We start from the raw sequence: 17,546 nt of genomic DNA, 5'->3' as shown, positions 1-17,546 counted from the left end.
TCTCCAGTGAAGTTCTTATCTTTGCTGTGCAATGTGAGACAAGCGGCTACAAACACTGTATGTGCTGCATTACAGTGATTACAGCTCTGCTGGTAAAGTGGAGGACGGAGGTTTGCCACATCAGAGGTCATGTTCTGTAATCTGGAATGAATGAGTTTAAAGCTGAGCTGGCTGCAGTTTATCAGAAATTACCTGCTTGTTTAGCCAGATACTGTGTATGTCGCTTCAATAAGACTGCAGCCTTGTGAAAACAGTTTGTGTAGGACCGAACTTGGGAACTTCAAACAGAGATCATTAGGGCTTGTGGAGAGAAAACAATTGTTAGTGGTGGTTGTTTTCTTTTATGTGGCACTGTTAAAATGTGTAATCACAGCTAATTGCACAGCAAAGCATGCACGAGAAAATCCTACAGATTGCATTTCTGGGATTTGCTTTGTATCTTCAATATGCTTCATATCCATGACAGCACATAAACAAGAAATGTGAACAGATGGAACTGGTTTTTAATGACATATTGCTATCTGTAAAGTCTCCCTCTAAGCCACAGACTAAAACGTCTCCCCTTGGGGAGCTCACCGCTCTAGTTGTTATCATCCGCCGCTAATGTCACTCTTTTCTTTGCCACATTGTCAAGTCCTCCAGCTAAATAAATGCAATGTAAATTGAGTATTGTGCTGGATGTAATTATTGAAAAGGGTTCCAGTTGGCTTAACTGTACGGGCTGTTTATTTAAAGCCTTCCTCCTCCGTACAGATCTGATGATATAGAGATAGAAAGAGAGAGAGAGGGAGAAGTTCTTATATAATGACAGGAATCCACAATGGAGCCATGCTGGATGACAACAACACCCCCCTCAACATCTCCAACAAACACCCCCCTTCTCTTTCTCATTACAGTTTTACCATTGGGAAACATGCCTGTCCCAAATAGCCTCCAGTGTTATTCTTTTGTCCCCCCTCCTGCTCTTTCTTTGCTTCATTCTTTTATGGAAAACATATTAAATCGTGTTTCATTTTACACAGCATATGCCCTGAGAAATAAGTCTGAGTTGATAATGAGGGGCCCTTCTTTGAGGAAATACACACGACAACTTTGATCTAGAATGGCATGTAATTCCTCGCCTGACCCAATTCCCAATCTCCTGATAAGATGTTTTCTTCTCTCCGCTCTCCCTCCTTTGCTCTAACCTTCCAGCAGAACTCACTCAAATGGGAACTTGCTGTCCCATTAAAGATACATTTAAAGCCAAACATGTCATCCATTTCATTCTGCTGGAGAGGGGATATGTGAGGTTGAAATCGCTGTCTACTACAGGCTGAGCTGCAGAAATTCTATGTATTCCTCTTTCTCTCTGTCGCTGACAACCTCTGAGATCTCTGATCACAGCTGCTCAATTGAGTTTGTGTCGGACAGAGCTGCGTGACAAATGAGAGTGGCCGTCATAGCAGATAGAGTATCATCACCTGGGTGTAGCAGCTTTTAGGCTTGTTTGAGGAGAGGGGAAGAGACGTGGAGAGAGGTTTCACTTGTTTGTGTTAGAGGCAGCTGTATTTCTGCAACCAAAGCTAGCTGATTAAATTTACTCCCTGTGGTATTTGCACATTTCGTGTTCTTGCAGAGCAGCTTTTTTTACTCTCAGAATTGACTGCACCATAAGTGGATTGACCCCCAAAACCCAGCAGTTGTCTTTCATTAGCCGGGGACCAGACAGCGAATAGCGTTTAGGGCCAATCCATCACTCGACAAAAGGGGGATCAACGCAGCACAAACTTGTTTTCCTCATCTTAATGTGGCCTCGAACTTTGGTAATAATCACAGTTTCAAGTTTACTTCTCTGTGATGGTGATAATTCTGAGGGGCTGCGTATAATTTCAAACACAAAACAAGGAGTTCTTTGGCGGTTTTTCTCGCAGCTCGTTTATTGCTCGGCCCCCGTTGTTTTTTTGAAAGTCAAAAAGAGCCAGTTTGGGTTTTTGACAAGGAGCCCCTCTGAATAATTCCTTCATGTATTACAGGACCTATTAAATGCAAACTTTTCAATCTGGCAATCAATAAGGCAGGCAGCTTTCCCTGGCCTCGTGCCAGACACATTAGGGCTGCGAGCGATGGTTGCTAGGGAGCTGAGCCTGCTCAGGGGAAAGAATGTTTAATGTAATAGAATCACATAAATCAACTGGAGGAAAGTGCTTGTGTTGTTTTGTCTCTTCTCTTCTCTTCTCTTCTCTTCTCTTCCTCTGCTGAAAACATTTAATATGGGTGTGTGTTTTTTGAAAATATGGTGTGGCCATTTCTTCTCTCCCCCCCCCCTCCGTCAACCGCAAGAACATCTGGGATGGAATTAAGCTGAGGGAAGTTGAATTTTCTCTCTGTTTATATGCGACTACCAGTGCGCATGTGTGCACGAGTGTGTGCTTGTTTTTGTATGCATAGCTGTGTGTCCTCAATCCTTGCGCCTCACACTTGAATAAATTGAGGCGAAAATTATATAAATGTTTCTCCTTTTCTCCCCCCCCCACACTTTGTCACAGGCCACTGCCCCACCCTGCTGAAATGAATGAGCCACTTTAGTGCTTTACTATAATTAAGAACAGGACCCAGCATGCATGGAGGGCTCCCTTTTCGCTCTGTTTCTGCGTATTAGACTCTGTTCTGTCTTATTGTCGCTGCCCTCTGTACAGTTTCAATGGAACATTTCCTCTGGGTGCTAATGCCCTTTTGTGAGACTGTGATTCTCTAAGAAGAATTAGGGATGTGAATGTAAAGCCCAGAAATCTCCTTAAAGACACACTTGCTCCACCCATCTGATCTGCTCTGATATCGCATCCGTCACGCAGAGCGGCAGATGTGATCGGCTTGAGTTGCTCATGTGTGCAGTCGATTCACATTTTCGGGTTCAGATTTCTCATTTGGCTAAAAGTAGCAAAACAGTAAAGTAAAAATACTCCATTACAAGCAAAAGTTCATCATAGAAAGTCCTGAAGTATAAACTAAAAATACTGCCTTGATCCATCCGACTGATATATTATTATAGATGAGATCATGAGATTTTTAAGACTGAAGCAGCATGTTGCTGTTGTAACAGTAACAGTTTTAGATACAGAGACAGCAAATAAATCTGAGGGGTTGTTGGATGATTAATGAGAGCGAGAAAGAGAAGGAAAAAAGCTACACAGATCTGTTTTCAGTTTGTGAACTTTTTTTTTCTTCAATCTTTGATTTTTGGTGAGATCTTGGATCATGTGAGCGTTTAATGAAATAAAACCATGTGAGGAGTTTGGGGGGGGGGGGCGACTGCACACTGCTTTTTGGAAGGCGTCAGATGAAATTAAGGCTTGGAAACTACCGGTTTAGTCTTTAACAATGTGTTGTGTTTTTAAAAGCTTGTTATATTATCCATTCTAGAAAATCTTCATCTCAAAAGGAAAGCTGTCACATAGATGTAGTGGAGGAGAACGTACAATGTGTCACTCCAAAATACTGTGGAGTTGCTTAAAATGGAAATACAAGTAAAGTAGAAGTGCTTCAAATTGCACATTGCTTTCTCAAACCCATCCTGCAGAAAGCACCACTTTACAGCTATCATTTGCTGAGCTCAATGTGTTCCAAACAGTCGTATGTATAGCAAAATATGACACTAAGTACACTGACTTCTCCTCCAGTCCCCACCTCCTGACAAAACCGCCTCCAGCTTGTTGTTGGTTTGAATTTCTACTGGAGTTGACTTGCACCTTGTTAAACTTTCTCAATAAACAAAACACCAGACTGCATGCTGGACAGCCTCTCTCAGCAGGGCGCGTTAAAATTTAAACACGCTGGCGAAAATGTGAATAAAACACACTGTGTTTACAAATGAACAGCAAAGAAGCTGCATATGCTGCTATTCTAATTTCCTCTGAACACATTGGTGTCATTGACATTTATTGTAAACATCAAGGCCTTTAATAATGTTGTTATTGTCAGGAGAAAAGTGTAATTGAAAAGGTTAGAGATGTGTGATGATATCAGAATCAGCCCAAGATAAATATTAACAGGTGGATGATGCAAAACTTTATGTAACATTTTCATGCAAAACTGTATTTGCATAAAAATGTTACATAAATGGCCTGTGCAACATGGAGGTTGAAGTAGTTTGCCCAGTGCATGTGTACATTTGATAAGCATTATATTCTATGTTTGCATTTGCTGTGATAAAATAGGCTCCAATTAAATAGGAAAATATGTACATAAATCTGTGTTGAATCGGCAGTTGACCACAATATCTGGATTGTACATGAAATATCTGCAAAAATCCAATATCGTGAATCCCTAATAAAGATTTTTGACCCTTTGGTGGCCACTGAACAGTCTGTGAAAGTATGAACTGGTGTGCTATTTCTTCATAAAGTCTATATAGGACACATTTATCTGACTTTTCAGCTGCTGAATACTCTATTATGTTCACTAACTAGTCGCTGACTGTGTTTAACTGCCTTTGCTGCAGGTTTTAGGGTTTCTGCTGCAAAACTAGAAGGAAATATTTGAGTCATAAAATTAAACCATTGAGGTAAAAGGGAACGCAGAGCTGATGATGACATAACTGAGTCACTGCAACTGGCCTGATATTACACATTGTAAAGTTAATCTGTTGTTAATATGATGCAAAAATATTGATTACTGCCACTGTGACGTGGAGTTCTATCTGATGCAATTCATAGCAGTACAGTTCATAGGCTGTGTCCCCATTTTTGGTTCATTGGTGACTTTCGACCGATATGTTTTTTGTCTTTTTGGGATTTTTTTTCCAGGGCCGATAGAGTTACAGATTATTAAAAATGAAAGGAGACTGATAACAGATATGTATAACTGTAGTGAAAATGAAAATCTGAGCGTCAGAACTTGGAATAACACAAAGTCCAACACCAAACTTAAATGAAATGTCTTTGTTTATTTATGTCTAATTATGAGAAACTTTTAACATTTATCCTTCCCTATTGATTGGTTTATTCTCATAACATGTAACCAATCAGACGGTGCCATGGGAGGGATATTCCTCCAGACCAGGAAGTGGTGACCACTTCAGATTCAAAGAAGTGCATTTTTATATTCATAAAAAGTGATCTAACCAACAATTTTGAATATGGGATCCAATAATCAGACAGGCCAATAATCCGTTGACTCCTATTTGTCATTATATCCTGATAAAGGAAATAAACTCTTAATAATAATGTGCTATTGATTTGAGCCATATTAGCCCGTTCAGATTGATAAGCCGAGGATCCATCTGCAGGACGGGGTATGTGTTGTGTACATTGTGTGTGTTTGTGTTAGAGAGCGCAGCTTGCAGCAGATATAATGAGCAGGGGAGAGTCAGCGTGTGTGACTGATGTGATGTTGATGACGGACGGCCGCTGAGTCATTTGCAAACACAGTATGTTATTCTATGCAGATTCATCAAATAAATGTGAAGCATTATTCCAATTTTACTCGCCTTTGCACGGACTAAAGCTGAACGTTGGTGTCTGCGTGATTCCTTTGCTTCGTTTTACACCAATGTAGTGATTTATTGATGCCGCATCCCCTGCGTGATTAATGCGATTTTGTTTACTGCACAGCCTCGGCTGCAATTAACGAAATGTTCTAGCACATTTTGTTTTATCCAAGACAGTGTAGTCATTCACAGATTGGATGAACGATGACTCATGCAAATTCAATGACTTTATTTAATTGTTTTATGTAATGTTCTCTTTATGGGAAACACAAGGTTGCCTCTAGTGAACATGTGACCCCCCCCCCGCGCATCATTTCCATTTGGTGTCATTGACAGATGCTGTTCCCTCTTTATTTGGTCAGGTTTCAATAACATGAAACCAATAGCCAGATCGGGCGCCTGCTGCTGCTTATGTGGCCCCCTGTCAGTGTCATGTCCCCTCATTGAAAAGTGAGAGAGAGACAGACAGAGAGGAGCTGCATGAATCAGAGATGTGTTATATATTATGAGAAGAGGCTAAATGGAAACAGGGCAACCTCGGAGATCAATACGGAGGCAGGTGAAGAGAGCCTGCAGCGTGGAGTGAGAATACTAAACAAGGAACTATGCCTGTCTCCTCTCCCGCTTTCTTTCTCTTTCAGTGCATTACTTCTTTCTCTCGCCTTTTTAAAAAAATCTTCAACTTGTTTTGGTGTTACCATTGGAGTGTATAAAAAACCCCCCATCAAATATGAAAGTGACATTATTGGCTCTGGGTTACATGCCTTGCCTTTTCTCGCCAACCCCGCAAAAGCAGCAGGGGGATCCAGTAAATTCCTTGGCCGAGCAGATAATGTGGAAATGTTGACAACAGCAAATTTGAGCCGAGTGAGTGATTTAAGGACTACAGCGGGTGACAGAGAGCATGAGAGTAATGGTTTTCAGCTTTTCCCTGCTCGTCTGTGACAAGAGAAATGAGCGCACTTGCCTGAAAGATCTTGTCAGAGCTCATGGGCAGTTGGAATATTTTTAAGCTTGGTTGAATGTAAATGACACAGTTTACATGAGTCACATTTGGTTTTTAATTAGCCAGCGTGGATCTGCTTTAAACTGTCAGCGGTCCTCAGATTACAAACCAGTTTTATTCTCAACTTTCAAAGCCGCTACAGAAATTCTCCAATAATAACAATAATAATAGAAAAAAGCCAGAGGATCTCAGAGATGCAGCAGCAGATCACCCTTTTTCTTTTGCCAGTTTTGAAATTCAATGATATCTATGATGTTTCATCTAACATTGCAGTAGCTATTCATCCAGCAGAGCAGCTGCTTCAACCTCAGCTAATGAGTTTCATGTCGTATGCAGCATTTCTGAGGTTTGATTATGATGAGTAATTTATCATGCTTGTTATGAAAAAGAACCAGAAATTCTTCCTTTGGCGTATTTTCACAAAATATCCTTCAATTCTGGTATAATATAGTGTCAGAGCTCGTTCTCATCATCTTTACTTCCACTGCTGTTTCTCTCGTACAGCATACAGCACAGTCTTCTCTTTTTACTAAATGCGTTTCATCAAAAGAAGACTTGGCTCGCCGGAATATTTCCACCACAAATATCGGTTCCATCCTGTGTTGTTAGGCGTAATTTTGTCATATTTATGAAGCAGAATTGTGCACATGTCTTACAGCGCGTTGGTTTTTACTATGTTGGGGTGAATTGACATCATTATTTTTAGTGTACAGTGTCTCATGACAGCTACTGCTGCTAATGACTTTACCAGTCTGCTGTGGACTGCTGCAGTGTTGCTTACAGTGTGATCCAGGAGTGTAATATTCCCCGTTTAATGCATCTTTAAAAGGCTTTGCAGCTTGTGTTGCATGTTTTACCACAATAAGTATGATTCCACTGCACTCAACATGACGAAAATTTTCCTAAACATTCAACACAAACTAGTTTTAGACATATTCTGCTGTTTTTCAGTGCTTATTCTATACATAGCTGCAAAAATACGAAGGTTTTCAATTGACAGCATCCAAGATATACAACTATGAGAAAAGCTGAGGGCAGGTTTTTGTAAATGGAAGTTTTGCTCCAACAGCTAACTGTCAGATTGTTGATACTTCACTCTCCGTCCGTGGACTAATTCATTAACAGACTAATTGTTTCAGCACTGTTTTCATTCCATGTCAGCACAGCAGGAAAATCTATTTGTACAGACGCAGAAACTGCTGTTATTGATATGCAGTTGCAAGTGATTTGTATATTTTAAAATGCAATAGTGTGTTCAAGGGAAATTCAATGTGCAAGATGTCTGAGAAAGAAGATTTATTTTGCCAAAAGCATGTCATTGATGAGTAATTCTGAGAGGAAATCAGACTTTTGGAAGACGGACAGGAGGCAGACGCAGATGTTGCAAAAAAGGACGAGATGATTTTCATCATGTTTCGCATGAAAAAGTCGCTGTTTGGCAGATGACTGAAATGTCCTCCTTTCCTTAAATGCACCATCAAAGCAGACATTTCGTTTGTTCCTTGTGATGGATTTCCAAATGTATTATTAATGACTTTAAAGTCTCGGCAAGTTCATTTTCATATTGTTGTGAATAGAGAACAATGGCTGTCTGGAAGCCATTAAATCAGTACAATCTTATTTAGTGGTATAGTCCTTTAATATGGAGACTCTGCATCTGCTGGACAGTTGTTTTATTCAAATCACAAGTGCAAAAACAAAAACTCTGCATTCTTTTTTGTGCTTTGGTCTCAGTTGCTGTTCAATTGTGTGTCGTCTGTCTTAGTATTCTGGCAGTAACACACTGTATGGACTAACTTTACAGTTTCCTTCAGGTACCATTTGGTGAAAATCCATTTTTCGTGTGTTTTGTGGTTGTGGAGGTGTAAAGGTTTGCCTCCCAGCTTTACAAGCCAGTTAGAATTCAATCCAGGTGCTATGTAGCATCGAACTGGTTTTCAGAGTAAAACAACCCATTTGAAACAACCCTAAAACCAGAAATTATACAGTAATGGAGAAATTAACCGTCTCTGCAGTATTTTGAGCTGAAAAATTACAAGTCACACTGTGAAAACATGTGAGATTTTGAGTTATTTGATGATAAGTTGCACAATAGGGGATCTTTAATTATCAGAACAATGTGAAACACTCGTATGTTTCCATGAAACAGAAGGAAAAGAGGAAGAAACATTCACTAATGTCACACTGATCCTGACTGATGTCATTTCTAAGTTATTCCAGGCCACAAATGGCTTTTGCAGACTAGCCATTTTATATGATTATCCCCCCAAAAAGTTTAATAATTTCTGGACTCTTGCTGCAGTTTGCCTAATGGCTGTGTCTGAACATGTAAAAATTTGATTCCGGTTTGCATTTTGATTTGCGTATAACAAAAGTGGTTCAGTCATGCGTCTTTAATCTCAGGAATGTTAGTAAGATCAGCCCCATCTTGTCATCTTGAGACAGTGAAACTCATCCAAGCCTTTGTCATATCCTGGCTACATTAGTGTAATGCACTTTTTACTTGAGTAACTCAGTCATCCTTGAAGTGTCTACAGCTTGAGCAAAGTTCTGCTGCCAGTCTGCTAATAAGACTGCAGATGTATGCTAACGTCACTGCTTGTTTTGCACCAGTGAATTTTAGAATTGTTTTAAAGATTACTTTAATCAATCAGTTTGATCTTTAGGTCTTTGCATAGCAGAGCTCAGTTCTGTAGTGTTTTGTTGTAGGTGTGATACTATTCTAAGCAGAAGTAATAACAGCAAGCCAAATCACAAACGATCCAAGTCTGAGTAAGCTCAAGAACATTTCTGTTAATGGCTCCCACGCTAATGCCAGTTTACTGTACACTTACAATTGCTGAGTCCTTCAGTGCTATTAAATCCCAGCTGGAAATTGGTACTCATGCACAGATTGTTCATCTTCTTCACCTGTTACATAGTGAATTGCTCTGTTAATTTTCTGTATGTTCAGTCGTGTGCAAACATTTTAGGTCCATTAGAGGTTTAGATTGTTGCCCCTAATGCAGTGCTATCATGGAGGGGACTGATGGATCCCAAATTCATTCTGCAGCATGACGGCAACCAAAAACATAATGTACAGCTGGAGTCCGAAAGAAATAACTTTAGGGGCAAGAGCTTAGGGGTCAACATATAATTGTGGAACTTTTTGTATCATAGTTGACATTTTTGCTGTTTTCAGGCCTATAAATCAACATGACCGCCTATAACCAAACACCACATGGCATTTATACAGAAAGATTCTTCTAAATATTATATATACAATTGAGTACAATTGAAATTGAAAGTTATTTATAGAGATATTGTAGTAAACCTGTTGACTACTTTTTAATGTTGTGGCTGATGGGTGATTATATATATTGATTTGGGAATATCAGACAGTACAAGTGTACAACACAAATGAAGGGCCCAGCTGCTGTGATTTACCTGCATTCTGCTTTGTTTTATCAGATAAAGTGCCATTGAAAAAATTATGTTCTTGAATGGAGGTTTCTCTCTTGTGTCTCTCATTGCACACAAAACACTACTTCTAATGTGTGTGCTTTGAGTTGAGTTAAATGCATAAATTATTAATAATTTCAGTAATTATCTATATTTACTGTATATACATCCAGAAGCAGCAGAGACAGACCTGGCATGTAAAGCAACCACAGAGTGAGGAAGCAGCTGGAATCAAACGCTAGCAGCAGGCCCGTGGAGAACCGAGGATGTCGGGTTTTGTCGGATTGCTCGGCGTGCCTGTGAGGATTGGCGGCTGGAAAAGAGAGCCCAGTCAGGTCACTTTAAATTTAGGAGTAGAGTCACTTGTGCCGATTACTGGCAACCGCAGATTGGAAACAGTCAAAATTCAAGCGGGAGAAGCCGAAATATTCCGACTTTTAATCTAACTCGCTATGAGTCAAGCTGCAGAAACGCTGGATCCTACAGTTCCTGTAATGCAACTCGATAGTGTCTTTCATTAGAGCCCTCTTGGCTTGTAAACCGCCATGTCTTTTGTACTCCCGACTTTCTAACATGCGTTTTCTGTTATAAATTTGAACAGTGTAAGCTGAGATGCCCCTGACGACATCACGATGATTTCATTCGGGTCTTTTTTTCTGACTTCACAAAGCTCCTCTAGAGCCTTTAAGGGTATGTAGTTGTGTAAAATAAATCGAGTTCCCCTTTAATTAAAGTACATTTGCACAGAGCATCACAGGCATAGAACTTAATATAGTATTTAACTGTTTGTATTCTATAGGCTGTAAAGTATTAGAATTTACTGAGAGCTGCACTGGCTGAGTGGTTCTAACATCAGCTGTCCCGTGAAGCAGTTATGACCCTGACACTATTGTAGTTTATGAGGTCAGGAGCTTTACAGCGTGTTCTGAAAATAATCTGCTGCACCGCAGCTGTTTGATCAACACGCTATACCGCCATTGGATGCAGACAGACAGACGGACAGAAAGAGAAAATAGAAAAGAGGTCCTGAGAGGGAGAAACAAATTGCATAATGTTCTCACAATGTCTTCCAGCTCTCCAGCGATGCAGCCACAGCCCCAGCTAATTAGAAGGCTTACATTCAGATAAGGACGTCCTTTATTTTGAAAGGTCGGGCCGCGAGAACAAAAGGAATTTTTAAAAGTGTACATACACTCAATGTACATTACACGCACCGACACACGCGCACGCCGACATGCGTACTTTACAACGCCTTTGTACAGTTACTAATGCCCTGCGGCTCTCTCTCCAAATTGAATCTAATCAAGTGAAATGCTGTGAGGATCCTCGGGAGAAAGAGCAGGTCTGACGGTGACCGCTTACAATAAAATCCCTGACATTTGGAAACAAAGCCCGCTCTACCTCTGAGCTGTAATTGCACACGACAAATGCCGCAATCCTGCATAAATGTGTGTGTGTGTGATATGCATGCATGCAGGAATATGGTGTGTTTATGCATCTGCTGGCTCTGTGGTGCACGCCGTCTGCATGTGTGTGCTCGTGTGCTAGTTTTAATAATTTCTTTTGAAGTGGCCGTCATATTGGAGTACAGTGGAACTAATTACGCTAATTGTCGGGAATGCAGCTGCTGTAAATATGTTATGAATAGAGGTCCTTCCTGTCCTGTTTCTGCTGCAGATTTCAGCTATTTTATGAGCCTTCAGCTTCATAAAATAACACCAAAAAAGGGGGGAAAAATGCATTTTTAAAATCTGTTTAAACTGTCCGTCTTTAGGAAGCCTTGCTAGTTAGCCACCCTTGAAATATTAACTTACCAGCAGAAATTCCCATGAATGTCATGTCCAAGGGCTTTGTAAAAGCAGACAGGAGGGTGAATAATTCATATAAAACTCGTGTTTCAAACTGCCTGACTCTGCTTCATCAACTGTTGAACTGTGTAGTTGGCTTTGTAAGCTAGAAAAATATTAGCACTTTCCTTCAAACTGCAGCTTTTCAGAGCGAGTGAGTCAACAAAATGTGACACTGAGTGGAACTTTTAGAAACAATGCACATGCATAATGAGTCTGCATATTATTACTGGCCCCATTTTAATCATTATGCAGTTTTGTCCTTTGTATTACCTCTGCTGAGGTCATGTGTTGTTTTATTATCATATAATCACCATACTACAAGATAATGATCAGATTCGTAGCTAATACTCGTGGGAGCTTTTGACCGGAGACATTACATTTTATCTTACTGAGTTTTATCATATAAAATCACTCAATATTCATTTTTCATGTGATCACAGAGCTGAAACTGTTAGTCATTGTTATTTTTACTGCAGCTATTTACCCATGTAAGTCATTTTTAAGTCAACATTCAGGGGTTTTGGTCTCTAATTTATTATATTTCATTATATTTGCAGGTGTTCTTAGTCTGTGGTAATAAACTCCGATGTTTTGACTCTTTCCCATGAAAAAATCAAGACATTTGAAAATGTATGCTTTAGCTTTTGGGAATTCTGATTGTAGCTTCATATACAAATTATTTTCACAGACCAAATATCAATCTGTTAACTGAAAAATTAAGTGATAGATTAACAAAAACATGAAAATAAAACTGATTCATCTAGTTGTGCATCACACAGTCATACTGTGTAATGTCCCTCCATCTTAATTTATTCACATGAATCCCATTCAGTATTTTGGTGGTTAAGATGTTTTCTAGCAATATAATTTATTGGCAGATGAAAGGAAACAGATTTAGTCGAGCACAGAGGCAGGCCTGAGGGATCTGGGAAGATATCAGGCGGATATTGCGATTTGATTTTTACAAATAATTTTTTAAAAGTCAAGCTTCAGCTCAATTTTCACTGTGTAATAGATTTAAATCATGTGATGGAGCGTTACCACGTGAGATACGATCAAAAGCGTGACTGTCATGCAACGAGGACGGGATGAATTTGTAAAACCACTGGCACATTTTAAGCCCCGGGTCAGTTGCGCTGCATAAAATATATCCTAAATTACAGGCTTTGCGATCGAGCAATTTGGATTTCAAATCAATTACTAGTTCAGCTCCTGCAGAAGCTCCTGCAAAGTAATCCAAGGGGAAACATTGGGTCCTATATTGCCTTTAAAATCAGGAAAATGTGTCTGTTACTCCTTCAGATGGGCTCATTCCCAGTAATACCTCCCTATAGTGTCTTATATAACCATTGCCTGCTGCTTAAATAATAATAACTGAGCATGTAATTAGTTATAGATTATTATATTTCGGGTATGTGGGTGGCAGGAGATGCATTGTATTATAATTAAGCGTAAAAGTGTCATTTTAATTACCGGCAGTAACATGAAGCCTCAGTAGCTAGCTTCCTGTTTAGTTGCATAACATCAACATTTAGAACTCGATTGAGGCCAGGTTTATTCAGGAAGAAAGGTCAGGAGCATATTGCTAATAAAAACCATCCCAGAGCACTTCATCTCAAGTCCTGTGTACCAGTCTGGCTAAATATCTGCAAAAAAACACTCCTAACGGCTTCAGCTGATCCTTGTATGTAGTCATAATTTGGTAGAAATTTTAGAAAGTTAACACAAAAACTAATTTGATGGAGATGGTAAATGTAATGCCAACTAAACATCAGCATGTTGTCATTGAGAATACGTTAGCAGAGTTGACAATATATGAGGGACTTCTGAAGTCCATGGGATGTATCTTGCCTACATCTTTATTAAAAGTAAAAAAACTAATGTTTTTATGTTCATTATGGTCATGTCTTTACAAATTCCATAATTATTTATTATGGAAACAATCACTTATTAATACAAATGACTGGATATCACTAAAATGTCTACTAAACAACCGTCAGAATTTAAAATGAGTTTATTCACAAATAGTTTTGTGTTCTCTTTATTAGGTTGAGGTAATCATGACAGATGTTTCTTTTTTGAAATATATCAAATTTTATATGGAAAATAACACATTGTATCTGTGTCCAAGAAATCACTTTCCACTAAGTTACCCATTACAAAACACCTCTCAAGGAAGTGTGTTAATTCCAGATCACATGACCTGCTCCACATGATGTCATTTCCTCCTGAAGAAAAGACTGGCCAGACTCCAAGGCTTTCTGAGTTATTGAATATAAAGTAGTGTGTGAGTCAAGTGTGGATTTATGGCATGTAAACAGGTTTACTACAATATCTTTAGAAATAACTTTCAGTTTCAATTTTACTCAATTGTATTTATAATATTTAGAAGAGTCTTTCTGTAAAAATGCCATGTGGTGTTTGGTTATAGGCAGCCATGTTGATTTTAGGTCTGAAAACAGCAAAAATGTCAACTATGATACAAAAAGTCCCAAAGTTATGTATTGACCCAATAAAAGACATCTATTTTGAGTTGTTCATCCAACAAAAACCAAATAATTCTTGGATCTTACTGAAAACCTGAAGACGTTACTCTCAATGACACGGTAGATCCACCCTTAAACAGGCTCTGCTTTGTCTTCAATTCAATCTAAATTGCACCATAATTCACAAATTTAACCCTTTGATGCGTAGACCACATGAGGAGATACCCATTTTCCATTGGATTTGGGTCACTTTTGACCCAGGTTATGCATCAAAGGGTTAAAATGTTGAATTCAATAAGTCTCAAAACTTGCAATTTACGCATTGGTCTAATGTTTACTGAAGTAACATATTAAAGGAGAAGTAGGGTCATTTTCTCATAGACTTCTATACGATCTGATTTCTTTTTACAACCAATAATGTGTCCCCCTGCTGACTGCCAGAGAGAATGCAGGTTTAAAACACCTCCTTTGTTTGTTTCCCATGTTGGCTTCACTTTTCAGACCCAGCGGCTGATTCCATCTTTAATATGTAGTCAGTGGTGGAGACAGGGAAAGTAGAATTCTTGGTTTGTGATGTCAGAGTACTCATTATTATCTCCTTTGTTTAAATGAGGTGATATTGCGCAACGGTGGACAGTTTAACATATTTGCACATAAAAGTGCAGTTATTCCTTCACTGCGTTGAGCAACAAAGGTGGCAGAATGAGTCTACACATGATTCACCAGTTCTTCCTCATCTTTGGCAGCCTTCCAGAACCAGTCATCACTTTGTTTAGACTTCTGATTGGCCAACACGGATTTATTGTTACGGTTATGTTGTCTCAGCATGATCTTTGACAGGGCTTCGGTTATGTTTTTGTATTTTCAAGTGGCTGGAGAACAAAGGAGGAAAATCCCCAGTTCTGAACGCTACCTGTGTACGTGTGGACTAATCTTTGGTTTCGTTTTTTCCGTGGCACTGGTGAAATATTAACAGTTTGTCTATCGGCATATCTTCCTAGTTTTTATGGCATTTTATTATGTCCACTCAGACTCTACATCCTTTCTCTCAGGCTCTGCAAATAACAGAAGAGATTTCTTTGGCGGTTAGTTGTCACAGGTGATAATGCAGTATTCAGAAACGACGCACACAGTGTGGTGGTAAAATGATAGAGGGAAGATTAACCCTTGTGTTGCCCTGCGGGTCAAAATTGACCCATTTTAAAGTTTGAAAATGTGGACAAATATATATTTTCACAGTGAAACTTCTGATGTCCACATTTTCAATATTTTGGGGAAATCTTTGAACATTTTTTGGTGAACAAAAAGAAATGTTAAAAATACTTTAAGAATATTCACAAAAAAAATCAACCAAAATCCAACGAATTTCGCCGGATTTTGGTTGATTTTTATGTGAATGTTCTTAAAGAAAATATTAGAAGTTTTACTGATATATATGGAATCACTTTAGATATTTTTAGGATTTTTTTTTGGAATATTTTCACTCATTTTTTGAAAATATTTACAAGAATTTCCTTGCCAAATTTGTGGGATTTAAAAAAAAAACTTTTAAGAGAAACTTTTAAGGAATTATTGGAATTTTCTTCCTGAAGGTTTTGCAAATTTTCAGAAATTTGGGGATTTTTTTTCAGAATTTTGGGATTTTTTTCAGACAAACAATATTTTTTGGTGCCCATAAATGAAGACAACAGGAGGGTTAAAGCAAGATTGCAACCTCTAATGTGCAATCACAGGTCACTTTTAAATCTGTTTTTAAGTATTGTCATATATGTGATTTTTCTAACTAACAGATCCATATGAAGATGAATAACTAGTTTAGACTTCCCACGTATCCAGTTAACAAAAAGACACACACACACACACCTTCCTTGTCTAAATTACTCTGAGGTTTCCCCACCTTGAACTTGCTTGTTAAAAAACGAGAGTCAATCAAAATAGCAAGCATCGAGAGTTGTTTTGACATTCCTCCCATCACTCTGAGAGACGTGAATGTCATGCATTTCAAACATGCGCCCCGACTACATTATATATTTGTAGAGTTGATGTGAAAATGCGTCCTGTCAGTTTGGTGAAATGCATTATTACTACAAGGAAAGGATGTGAAACTTTCATGAGCACTATTTAAAGTCACAACGAAACAGCAGCGCTTCTTGTTTCCTTAATGTGATGCATTTCCTGATACACGGTTGTAAAAAGATAGCAGTTAGAGAGAGACAGGAATGTGTGTTACAAAGGAGATAGAAGTCTGGATGCTGCTTGTTACTGGTCAAAACAGCAAAGATGGAGCTTTTCAGGAATATTTGAAGTAATGTTTTGTGCTCCTGCTACATTTTTCCTCACTGTGGGCTCATTTTTGATGAAAATATAAAATCCTGCACTGCTATGGAAACAGCACAACCATGGCTAGATGTGAAGAAACTCAAAAGTATCTTTAGAATTCCATGAATCTTCAAAAAAGGAAAAGCAAAAGTTGAATTTTCTTTTCACAAACATTGAAAACAACTGGAACCAGTGCCCCCAAGTGTTACAAATATTGCTTTACATACTATAGATATTTTACTACTTACATGTCTAACCCATACTTCTCTCCTATCTGCTCTATGTACACTGCCTACAGTTCAGCCGAAAAGTCTCAAAATTTTTGTTATTTGATGGTTGTTCACAACACATTCATGCATGGATTCTTAATTGGAAAAGGAACGCAGAATTTTTTAAATTTTTTTTACACAATCTGGTTGGAGCGAACAGTTGAATGATCTCATCCTGTTAATTGAGACATGCAGATTAAATTGATAAAACATCACAATTTAAGCTGAAATGTGATTCAATTTTCACAATGAAACCAAAAGTCACACATGATTAAGTCAAGGATTGTCGGAAAGTTGAAAATACTGCATTCTTTCTGTTATTTTATTATTACTCTTCAGAATGTGGTTTGACCAAACACTTTACGGGAATTTTTTTAAATGAGACATGTAAAATGAAGGAATTTTGATGCAATATTGCAATTTTAAGCTTGAATTTGGATTAATTTGAGGAATTTTCCCAAAAGTCAAACACTGGAAACACCAGACAATTCAGTTTTTACAATTTCTACTTCTAAAAAATGGTGTAATTCTGGCAACTTTTAAAGAAAATAACACCCCGCTGGCAGGTTTTGGTGTTTAGAGGATTAAAAGCAATACACGTATGTGAAATTCCTGTGTTGTTGAGTGTTTGTTTTTTTTAACTTATCTATTCGACTCGTATTCCTCATGAATCTGCCTGTGCCTGTAAATTTCAGTGGGACAAACTAA

At 38.5% G+C, this 17,546-nt stretch overlaps 1 protein-coding gene across 1 annotated transcript in view; it reads left to right on the top strand.

The window, feature by feature from the left end:
• The window catches only part of arid5b (AT-rich interaction domain 5B), an 88,471-nt gene that overhangs the window by 22,364 nt on the left and 48,561 nt on the right, over nucleotides 1–17,546 (top strand). The gene's annotated exons all lie outside the window — the stretch shown is intronic.

The sequence above is a fragment of the Amphiprion ocellaris genome, chromosome 16, assembly GCF_022539595.1.
Source record: "Amphiprion ocellaris isolate individual 3 ecotype Okinawa chromosome 16, ASM2253959v1, whole genome shotgun sequence".
In the NCBI taxonomy this organism is placed as follows: Eukaryota; Metazoa; Chordata; class Actinopteri; family Pomacentridae; genus Amphiprion; species Amphiprion ocellaris.
The sequence above is the reverse complement of the archived record's forward strand: the minus strand, read 5'-3'. Positions and strand labels throughout refer to the sequence as shown.